Below are 11,601 nucleotides of genomic sequence, written 5' to 3' on the forward strand. Positions count from 1 at the left end.
GTTTCACTCCACCTAGGGAGCTCGTGACGTACTACCCGGCTTTCTTTAGACCGCGAAGGCCGGTCCTCAGGTGGAAGCAGCCTCTGAATTTGGACACCCCCGCTGTTTCTGGGCCGGCCAATAATAACGGTGACATTTAACGTATTCTATCCGATAAATAAACACTGTAAAATGTATTTATCGACCCCCCCCAAACAGCCTTTTTGAATGTCTCCCTAATTCTGAGGTCTCAAGGTTGGCAAGTGTGGCCACAACACCTCACTTTTTGCCACATGTATCGCAAACCACGTCTCAGCTGTTTGTGGAGGTAAAATACGTCCACACATCACTCCAATTACGCTCAGCCATTGTTGTGAGTGCGCAAGCCAGCAGCTGCGAGACATTTATACAGCTGTATTTCGCACATGACTATGAAAGGCGGGAGAGGAAGTAGTTCCTTTGAATGTAGACAATCCGAATGTTATAGTTTCTTTCCACTGTGTTCCTGTTAATGATAAACTACAAATTTACCCTAAATTACTAAAATATCGATATTTTAATGTGAGAATCGATTCTAGAACATAAATGATTGGTATCGGAGGAATTGATATTTCAGGATCGATCCGCACATCACTACTGAGCAGAGGGCGTTGCTCAGCACAGATCACAGTGTTTGCTGCTGCGTTTTTCTCTCATCATGTGTGGAACTCCAGCTTTGTAGATTCAAGCTGACAGATCGTACATACAGCCTGTGCAAATGCTGGGAGGTTTATTATGAACAGAACTGAAGGTTTCTGTATTTTTCTTTTTTCTTTTAAGAAACACAAAGACACAAACTGCTGCTGCCACGTCCACACAGAACTCATGAAACATTTTCATTCACTGTATTATGAACATGCAGCATGACTGTAGACAATATAGTAGACACACAGACTTGGATAGATACAGCCACACAATTTAGAGGAAGATTTCTTTTAACCTCAATTATATTTTATTTATATGGCACCAAATCACAACAACAGGAGCTTCAAGGTGCTTTATATTTTAAGGTATACCCTACAATAATACATGCAGAGAAAAACCCAACAATCACGAGCAAGCACTTTGGCGACAGTGGGAAGGAAAAACTCCCTTTTAACAGGAAGAAACCTCTGACAGAACCAGGCTCAGGGAGGGGCGGGGCCATCTGCTGTGATTGGTTGGGGTGAGAGAAGGAAGACAGGATACAGACATGCTGTGGAAGAATTCACTGTGAACTGAACATCTTTTTGTTTTTAATTGTCACTGATAGATGTCACTCTGAGCTACAATTAGTTATTTTTCCCTCATTTTATGACTTAAAAATTGATTAGTTAAATCAAACAATCAGAAGATAAAAATGTCTAAAATCTTAGTTTATAAAAGTATATTATTTATTTTCTCTATACTATATAGTAATAAAGAGGCAAACTCATTTTCCATATATTTTTTATTGATGTTTGAGGACACATGGATAGCTAAATGTATAAATAGTATATGATTCCTGCTTTTTACTTTTTTATTTATGGTTAACTAACAAGTTTCCTCCTAAAATCACAACTTATGCAGAACAAATTGTTATCAGTCATCAACCTTAAAGTCAAAACTCTAAATAACAATCAAACAATCAAAGAGCATATAATACGAACACATCAAATATGTGAAGTCAGAGTCATCTGTAACAATCAGACTAAATTACAATTCTTCAAATATAAAAGTGAATAATTTCTAAGCAGCTGTTCAGCTGATCAAATACAACACATTGGATAAAATATCAGACACATAATTTTTACATCACTTGGATTCTAATCTCACATCAGCTGGAAGAAAATGCCTGCAAGATTCAACGAAACGTGAACACATTAAAAGCTTTTCAACATTAAATCACAGGAAGAGCAAAAAGAAAGAAAAGTTAATACAAACCAGTTATGCTGTGGAAGGCAATTTTTAATTGTCATATTAGAACATCAGCTTAACTGAAGTTGGAAACCTCACTATTATCATAAAAGGTAAAATAAAAAAATAAGCAGACATGAGTCCTGCAGTATTACTGAATTCTGGCTGATTGTGGAGGAAGAATGCGGGATAAACAGGCTCAGAGAATTTCGTTCTGAAGCTGTGAATGTGACTCAGTTTGTCAGATAAGACACAATAAAAGGACAGAGTGCCTGCAACCCAGTCCAGAAACACTCCCAGTCTGGGACAGCCAGTAGGATGAACAGGGTAATATTTGGACTCATTATTATGTTTTGCACAGAAACTTAGAGGGTTTTCACCTGAACCTTGATCTGGATGGTGAGTAAAACACCACAAAATAGTGTTATTTCCAAGCCTGCATGCATCATTGTTTCCTTTCCTCTCAAGTTGTTTGTAGCAAACATCTACATCCACGCAAGCTTGAAGAAAAGCTTTGCATTCCACCTCCCAGTAACAGCGGCCAGTCAGTTCCTCTCTGCACAGAATCTGAGGAACCTCACTGAATCTCTCAGGAAGGTCAGGATATGGCTGTTTCTCTCCTCTTGTCACCTCCTTGTCTCCTTCAGACAGAAGGAGTTCACAGTGTGCTGTGTTTGGATCCAGACTGAGACCACAGGCATCTGATGGAGAAAAAGAGATTCACATTCATGATAATGTGACAGATTTTCACTTTCACGAAAGTGCTTGCTCATAAAGCGTTTGTCTGATTGTTGGGATTTTCTCTGTATTATTTGTATAATCTTTATGTGATATTCTAAGGTCATTACCTTACAATATAAAGAGCCTTAAAGCAACTGTTGTTTTGATTTGGCACAGTGTAAATGAAATAAAATTGAACTTCTTTTAGAAAGGTTTGAGTTACGCCAGTGGACAAGCAGTACGCTCACCTACCAGAAGAAGAGTGGTAGCAGTTAGCAGTGGCTAGCATAAAATCAGCTAAAGCAACAAGAAATTGCCCTTCTGTCACTGTGAGAAAGCTGAGCTAGGTTAAGTGCTAAGTACTCCCCCGCCATATGCCTGATATAGAGAGTACTCGTAAAACAGTACAGCCTTCCTGACTTCATAACTCCCTACAACACCAGACACAGCTATCGAGCTGGTGGGTAGAAAGAATAAAGTTACGTTGAAACCAAGCACACCATTGTTTTTCTTGTGACATTAACAATAAGTTTGATGTGTCACATGGCCCTCTTCCTATTGAAAAAGCAAGAGTTGTATCCAAGATGGCCGACTTCTAAATGGCGACCATAGTCACCACCCATCTTGAGGAGTTTGCCCCCTCACATATACTAATGTGCCACAAACAGGACTGCTCTTCTACCAAGCCAACCCGTCTCATCTTATTCCGCAACATCAGGAACATTGATATGGACATTCTCACTACCAGTTTGGACAATGTTCAGATCAAGGACTTCTATTCTACTCCTGATGATTTGTTATTATATTATAATAATTGTCTACACACTGTCCTTGATTCTCTGGCTCCTGTAAAAACCCACTCTGTTTCCTTTGCTCGCTCTGCTCCCTGGTTTACCTCTGACCTCCGAGCTCTGAAGGCCAAAGCTCGGCAGCTAGAGTGTAAATATAAGAAATGTGGTTTAACTGTTGATTCAGAAATCTATAAATACCACCAAGACTCCATCAGTAAGGCCAAACAAAGCTTCTACTCTGGTATTATCAGTTCTTATGAGGGTAATGCAAGGACTTTGTTTTCAGTTCTCAACAAACTAATTCAACCCCCCAACGCTTTACCACCGCACTTCTATTCCTCTGAAACCTGCAACTCCTTGATGCTGTTCTGGACTATGAAAATCAATAACATCCACCAGCAACTCAGATCAAATGTTGTGTCTACTCCCTCTCCAGAACCTTTTCTCCTTTTTGAGCCGTTTTCCACTTTTCATCTTCCTGATTTATCTGCTATTTACAAGTTCATATGTAAATCAAAGCCTGCCACATGTCATCTTGACCCCATGCCCACGGGGCTTGTGAAATCCTGCCTCTCTTCTTTACTCCCACTAATTTCTGCTATCATTCACTCTTCTCTCACCACCGGTATCGTTCCCTCCTTATTCAAGACTGCTCTAGTCACTCCTATACTGAAAAAACCTTTAGATCCTAACAACTTTAACAACCTCCGTCCAATTTCCAATCTACCCTTCATTTCTAAGATACTCGAAAAAGTGGTTGCAGCTCAACTTCATTTACACCTGTTTAATAATAACATCTACGAGAGATTTCAATCTGGTTTTCGCTCATGTCACAGTACAGAAACTGCTTTACTTAAAGTCACTAACGATCTTCTAATCGGAGCTGACTCTGGTCTTCTCACCATTCTCGTCCTTTTAGATCTGAGCTCAGCCTTCGACACCATCTCTCACTCTGTACTTCTAAGCAGACTTTCTTCTCTCAGCATCTCTGACACACCCCTCGCCTGGTTTCAATCATATCTCCTCGACCGTTCCCAGTTTATTCAACTAAGATCATTCCACTCTCGTCTATTCCCCGTCACCTCTGGTGTACCTCAAGGCTCAGCTTTGGCCCTCTTCTCTTTATAATATACATCCTCCCTCTAGGTACCATTTTCCGCAAATTTGATCTTCAGGTTCACTGTTTTGCTGATGACACCCAGTTATAGCTCTCCTGCAGACCTGATTCCTCCCTCCCACCTTCCTCCCTTTCAGAATGTCTATCCGAATTAAAATCCTGGGTTAGCTCTAATTTTCTAAAGCTCAATGAGGATAAAACTGAGATCCTCCTTATTGGCACCAAATCCAACCTTTTGAAGGCGAACCATTTCTCACTCACCATCGATAACTCCTCAGTTTTCCCCTCTCCTCAGGTTAAGAGCCTTGGTGTCATCCTAGACAGTTCACTTTGGTAAATGGACTGGTTCTTATATAGCGCTTTTCCACTCTTCTGAGCACTCAAAGCGCTTTACACAACTTGTGCATTCACCCATTCGCACAAGCACAACTGACATTCACACACATTCATACTCCGATGAATGCATCGGAGACCAATTTCGGGTTAGTATCTTGCCCAAGGATATTTGGCATGCAGACTAGGGGAAGCCGGGAATCGAACCACCAACCTTCCAATCAGTAGATGACCTGCTCTACCACCTGAGCTACAGCCACTTTCCTATAAATCTCACATCAATAACCTCACCCATTCCGCCTACTTCCATCTACGCAGCATTAAGAGATTACGTCCTTCACTTTCCACCCAGTCTACGTCCATTCTGTTCCACAGTCTCGTTACCTCCCATATGACTACTGCAATTCTCTTTTGCATGGTCTTCCCCAAAAATCCCTCCATAAGCTTCAACTGGTTCAGAACTCTGCTGCTCACATTATCACCAGAGCCCCTCCTACCAGCACATCACCTGTCCTTCAGGAACTTCACTGGCTCCCTGTGATAATATTCAAACTTCTTCTGCTCACCTTCAAGGCCCTTCATAACCTCGCTCCTTCTTACCTTTCTGACTTGTTAAGCACCATCTCTTCTACCCGCTCACTTTGATCGTCTCCTTCTATCCAGCTTGCTGCGCCTTCCTTCTGCCTCAGCACCATTGGAAGCAGAGCTTTCAGCTCCTCTGCTCCCAGGCTGTGGAGCTCTCTACCCCCAGAAATAAGAAACACTGGTTCTCTCCCCCAGTTTAAATCCCAACTCAAAGTCCATCTGTTCAAATCTGCATATTCACTGTGAACCCACTGTTTGTTAATTTTATCTTGTGCTTTTGTTTTATTGTTCTTATTCTGCCATTGTTTTACTATGTGTTTTATGCTATTGTAAAGTGTCCTTGGGTGACTTGAAAGGCGCTCATGAATAAAATTTATTAATATTATTATTATTTATTAAGGTACCAATGGAAACTGCTACTGGTGGCCAAAGACAAAAGAAGAGGAGATGTGGAAGGTGTGTTAGGAGGCAATAAGAGAAAAGGAAAGGCAGGAGTTTGGAGGGGAAAGTAGATACTTTAAATGCAGGGCCGATGACTAGTAAAGGGATGTAAATGTAAAGAAATGGAATACGAGTCATTTTGAAGGAAGAGTATGTGACTATGTACAGTGTGGCTGAAGGGAGTGCCAGCCAGGATCATGAGTTTGAAGCTGGAGATCAAAGTAGGGATGTTGAATGTTGTCACTGTGCATGTCCCACAGGGTGGATGTCAGTTTGAAAAGTGAGAGGAATTATGGTTTAACTTGGATGAAGTGGTAGAGAGTGTCCTCAAGGGGGAGAGAGTGGTGACTGAAAAAGAATTCAATCTGCTGTGAGTGGGAGGGGTGGAGCCCCGCCCCTCCCTGAGCCTGGATCTGTCGGAGGTTTCTTCCTGTTAAAAGGGAGTTTTTCCTTCCCACTGTCGCCAAAGTGCTGCTCATAGGGGGTCATATGATTGTTGGGTTTATTCTCTTTATGTGTTATTTTAGGGTCTAGCTTACAATATAAAACATCTTGAGGCGACTGTTGTTGTGATTTGGCGCAGTATAAATAAAATTGAATTGAATTAGATACTTAAACTCCTCCACTTGGAGCTGGAACTTGTCCCTGACCTGGAGTTGCTTCATGTCTCATTCAGTTGGAGCTATTTTAAAACTTTACCAACTTTATCACTTAGGAATACTTTTCCTTACTTTTGCTCTTTATAACTCTGTCAGATTAATTGTTGTTGACGTACATTATTTTTCTGCATCAAGTAGACTGGTTTGTACGGTTTGATTTTGGAACCCCTGAAAACTCTTTCAACATGCATGAAAAGGTTTTTACTCAAAGACAAATTTCACAGAAATGAGAGAAGTTTAAGATATTTTAAGAAGTTAAGATTTTAATTATTTTAAAAAGGCATATATTTAAGGACAGTTTATGGACAATATCAATAACAGAAACCAGTCTGACTTGAAATATTTTTCTGTACATAATTACTGTTTTAGCAGCCACCTGAGAAAAATGTGACCCTATATAATAAAATAATCAGCAATTTCATGTTGAAAATTTAACACTATGAACCTGGAAGAATATTATTTTGTAAGTACTTACACCACATCAGATCTCTCCTATCCATTTCATTTTCCACATCATTGATATACACCCTGAGAAATTCTCAGTGATCAGGAAGTTCTTCCTGTAGTGGTAGATACTTCCTCCCTTGTAATTATCATTTGAAATGGCTGCTACTAGGAAATGGAAACTGTTCTTGGTCTTCAGAGCTTTGGCATGGTCATGGACAACTTTGGCCTTTTCTGTCATCTGCTTTATCACGTCATCTGAGAAGTACCATTGGTCCTGGGTAGGTGGAGTGTTACCATCAGTACCTTCCAGTTTCTTTTTCTCCAAGTAGTCAGACATGTTCTGCAGATATGGGTCAATGGATTTCAGGGAGGTGAAAACAAAGCAGAGAACTTCCTCTACTCCTGGTTTAAACACCTCTCTGTCCAGCTCAGACTGATCTGAGATGATCTTTGCTCCCTCCATCATGTCTACAAAGTACCTGATGATGGTGACTTCTCTCTCTTCATCTTTGATCCACTTGGTTAATTTCTCCTGACTGAACGGTGACTTGTCTCTGTCATCAAACACTTCCACTAATTCCTGCTCATTTTCCTCACCTGCCCTGATGGAGGGAAGTTTCTCTGCTATTGTTTCCTGGAGTGAAGATCTGAAATACTGACAGAGCTTCTTGAATCTGCCCAACTTTTCTTGTATCTGTGGAAAGCTTCTCGCCACTCTGTCCTCCAGCAGATCATTGCATCTTATGTCAAGGTTATGAAGCTCCTGTAAGGTATCTTCAGCCTTACTAATAAATCCACTGCTTATCATGTAAGCAGCTTTTGGATGGAATTTCTTTAGAGGCATCAGTATGACCTTCAGTGGAACACAGTTTTCTCTGTTTTCTCCCAGTAGTTTTGGAAGTTGGATGTATGTCTTCACTGCATCTTCAAATGTTGCAGGGTTGCTTTCAAGGATGAAGTCTCCATAGAACTTGCAGGTGAATTTATCAGTCACAGCTTTTTCTTCATCACTCAGCTTGATGTCAACTTTCCCGTCAACATTAAATGAGGGGATCTTCTTTATCACTGCTTGCATGCTGCCCTCGATGGCTTGAATGTTGCTATCATCTAACTTCTCACTGTCAAACACAAAGAAAGCATTTGCTCCATAAAGGATTCCTGTGACTACATGTGTCGCCAAGCGTTTCACATTTTTTGCTTCTTGAGAGTTTTTGGTTTCATCAGGAGTCAATATCAGCTGTTTGAATTTGGTGGTAGCTTTGTACTGAAGTGTGACTCGACACTGATGATGTGATTTCTTCCTATCATTCAGATACTTGGCTGATCCTTCAACTTCAATGAGTCCACCCAGGAAACTGGCCTTCAGAGAACCATTAACATCCAGCAGTGCCGACTTTTTTTCAATGGAATCCGTTGCATTGATGTGAAATTCACTGCTGTGCTGATTATGCTCCACTGGCTTCTTCTGCAGAGTTTTACTATTCCACAGTGTGACACCTTTAAGACACGAAATCCACAAAATGGAAAAAAAAAGTCTTTAGAAAGTTTAGAAACAAAATAGATTAAAATTGTATTTGAAATGTACTAAAAAATGTAAAACTTAATTTCAAAACACTTTTAGTGAAACTGTAACACTCATAAAGCTCTAGAGAGTTAGAAATCTCATGGTTTTTACTCTGCAAAAAACATGCTTCAAAGTTTTTATTCTATTAATGTTTTTTTTGAGACAGAATCTATTCTGTTCTTTCAGAGATTTCCAAATGAATTAATCTTAAGGTTGTCTGTTCTTTAAAGGGTTTTTTTGCTCCTTTTTTTACTCACCCTTTTCATTTTACTATTATTTTCTTCATACAGTATTTTCATTAAATGGTCATCAATATTTCATTGCTGATTGCAAATATTTCTTTGATGCATCTACTTACCCTATAAGTAGATAGGTCATTTAAGAAACAAATTAGTGTGGGTTTTTGCTGGCCATACGGCTGATTGCTTGAACAACAAATCACATTTTACCTGGGATGAGTTTCCCTCTCCGTGCATCATAGAGCATCCCTAAACTGAAAGGTTGACCCAGAGCAGCCACCTCCAAAACAGATGATGGTCCTACATGAATAAAAACATGTGGTCATAAATACAATGTGACCACTCAGCTTCTTTTATGTGATCAAACATGTGATCAAACCCACTTTGAACACAGTCTATATATAAAATGTGGATGTGAAATTATGTTGTTTGTAGGCTTTTGTTTGTAGGCCTTTAACCCTCTAATGCCTAACCTATCACTGATGTCTGTTTTGTGATGTTCGCTGGGTGCCCCGCCTGGGGGACTCTGTTGTCCTACTGGGAGACTTCAGTGCTCAAGTGGGCAATGGCAGTGAGACCTGGATGGGTATGATGGGGAGGAACAGCCTCCTGGATCTGAACCGAGCGATGTTTTGTCATTAGACTTCTGTGCAAACCACAGTTTGACCATAAAGAACACCATGTTCGAACATAAGAGTGTCCATAAGTGCACGTGGCCCCAGGACACTCTAGGCTGCAGCTTGATGATCAATTTTGTAATCGTATCACCAAACCCAAGGCCATATGTTTTGGACACTCGGGTAAAGAGATGGGCTAAGCTGTCAACTGATCACCACCTGGTGAAACCATGGGTCAGTTCTCTGTACTCCCTGTCGTCCCCATCAGTGATGAGGCCGACTATTGGCAAGTGGTCAGAGAACTCCTGCAGGAAGCACTGGGTGGAGTTGTGGGAGAAGTCTGCTGTGTAGATGGTGAAGAGGAACGGTGCCAGAACCGTTCCCTTGTGGGGCCCATGTACTGCAGACGACCCTGTCCGACACACAGCCCTGAATTCTCACACACTGTGGTTGGTCAGTGAGGTAGTCCAGAATCCAGGTAGTGAGGTGATGGTCCACTCCAGAGTTCACCAGCTTGTCCTTCAGGACTGTGGGAAGAATGGTGTTGAAGGCACTGGAGAAATCAAAGAACATGATCCTCACAGTGCTCCCAGCGGTCTCCAGGTGAGAGAGGGAACAATGTAGAAGGTGAATGACGGCATCATCCGCTCCAATTACAGGCTGGTAGGCCAACTGAAGTGGGTCCAGTGATGAGCTCACCAGGCGCCGAAGCTGAGCCAGGACCAGCCGCTCCAGGTTTTTTAATGGGTGGGATGTCAGAGCCACCGGCCTATAGCTGTTGAAGTCCATAGGGGGTGAAGTCTTTGGCACTGGTACAACACAGGAGGTTTTCCAGAGCTGTGGGACTCTCTCCAGCCTCAGGCTCAGGTTGAAGAGGTGCTCCATCACCCCACACAGTTGGTCTGCACAGAACCTGAAGACCCTTGTGCTAATGCCATCTGGACCCGCTGCCTTCTTGGCTTTAATCCTCCTCAGTTCCCTCCTAACCTGGGTGGCTGAGAGAGACAGGCTGGAGCCTTGTGTTGAGTGTGTATTGGATGCTGTTGTTGGGGGTGGGGAGGAGTGAGCAGGGTGGGTAGAGGAGGTGTGAAGTGTCTGAGGTGTCAGATGTGGAACCCCCAGCAGTGGGGGTGGGTGAGTCTGCAGCCAATGTTGGAGACTGTCTCATATATGAATCAAATCTGTTGAAGAAACGATTCAGTTCATTTGCCCACCTCACATCCCTCCCAGGCAGAGAGTTCCGATGTTTGTGGCCTGAGATGGTTCTGAGGCCTCTCCAGACTTCACCAACGTTGTTTTGCTGAAGCTGGTTCTCCATCTTCTGCCTGTAGCTCTCCTTCCCATTCCTTATCAGTCCTCTCAGCTCTCTCTGCACCCTTTTCAACTCCTCTTTGTCTCTGGATTTGAAGGCCCTCCTCTTCTGCTTGAGGACGCTTTAATTTCTGGGGTAATCCACAGTTTGTTGTTGGAGAAACTCCGCACAGTCCTGGTGGGTGCAGTGTTATCCACACAGAAGTTAATATAGTCCGTATTGCAGGTCACAAGGCTGTCGATGTCCTGTCCGTGGTCAACACAGATCACCTCCCACACAGTCGACTCAAAACAATCCTTAAGAGCCTCCTCGCCTTCCTCTGACCATCTCTGCACTGTGCGGTTGGCTGGTGGCTCCCTGCGCACTAAGGGCTCATAACCAGGGACAAGGTGCACCAGGTTGTGATCAGATCTGCCCAGCGGAGGGAGAAGTGATGGACTGTATTCCTCTTCTGCATTGGTGTACAGTAAATTCAGTGTTTTATTGTCTGTGGTTGGGCAGGTCATATACTGGGTGAAGGTGGGCGGTGTGGAGTCCAGTGAGACATGATTAAAGTCCCATGATGTTAGGAGAAGGGCTCTCAGAGATTGTGTTTGCAGTCTGCTGACCACAGAGTGGAGAGAGTAACAGGCTGAATCCGCGTTGGTTGGGGGGGGGTTATGCCGGGGGAGGTAGTATGGACGCATGCTAACAGCTAACAGTTCAATGTCTCTGCTACAGAGTTTCTCTTTCACAGTGATGTGTCTGGGGTTACACCCTCTGTCATTCACAAACACTGCCAATCCCCCTCCTTTCGTCTTCCTGCTTTCTCTCGTCCTGTCCGCCCGTAGCAGCTGGAATCCAGGTACAATCACGCTTGTGTCCATAGTTAGCGATGTTAGCC

The 11,601-nt window shown here is 42.5% G+C and overlaps 1 pseudogene; it reads right to left on the bottom strand.

Annotated features, from left to right (window-relative positions):
* Positions 1–1,808: 1,808 nt before the first annotated feature.
* On the bottom strand, positions 1,809–11,584 carry LOC146664421 (neoverrucotoxin subunit alpha-like; annotated as a pseudogene).
* Positions 11,585–11,601: the final 17 nt, after the last annotated feature.

This window comes from Rhamphochromis longiceps, linkage group LG8, assembly GCF_057381845.1.
Source record: "Rhamphochromis longiceps isolate RC_006_pf linkage group LG8, R_longiceps_female_GT1.1, whole genome shotgun sequence".
In the NCBI taxonomy this organism is placed as follows: Eukaryota; Metazoa; Chordata; class Actinopteri; order Cichliformes; family Cichlidae; genus Rhamphochromis; species Rhamphochromis longiceps.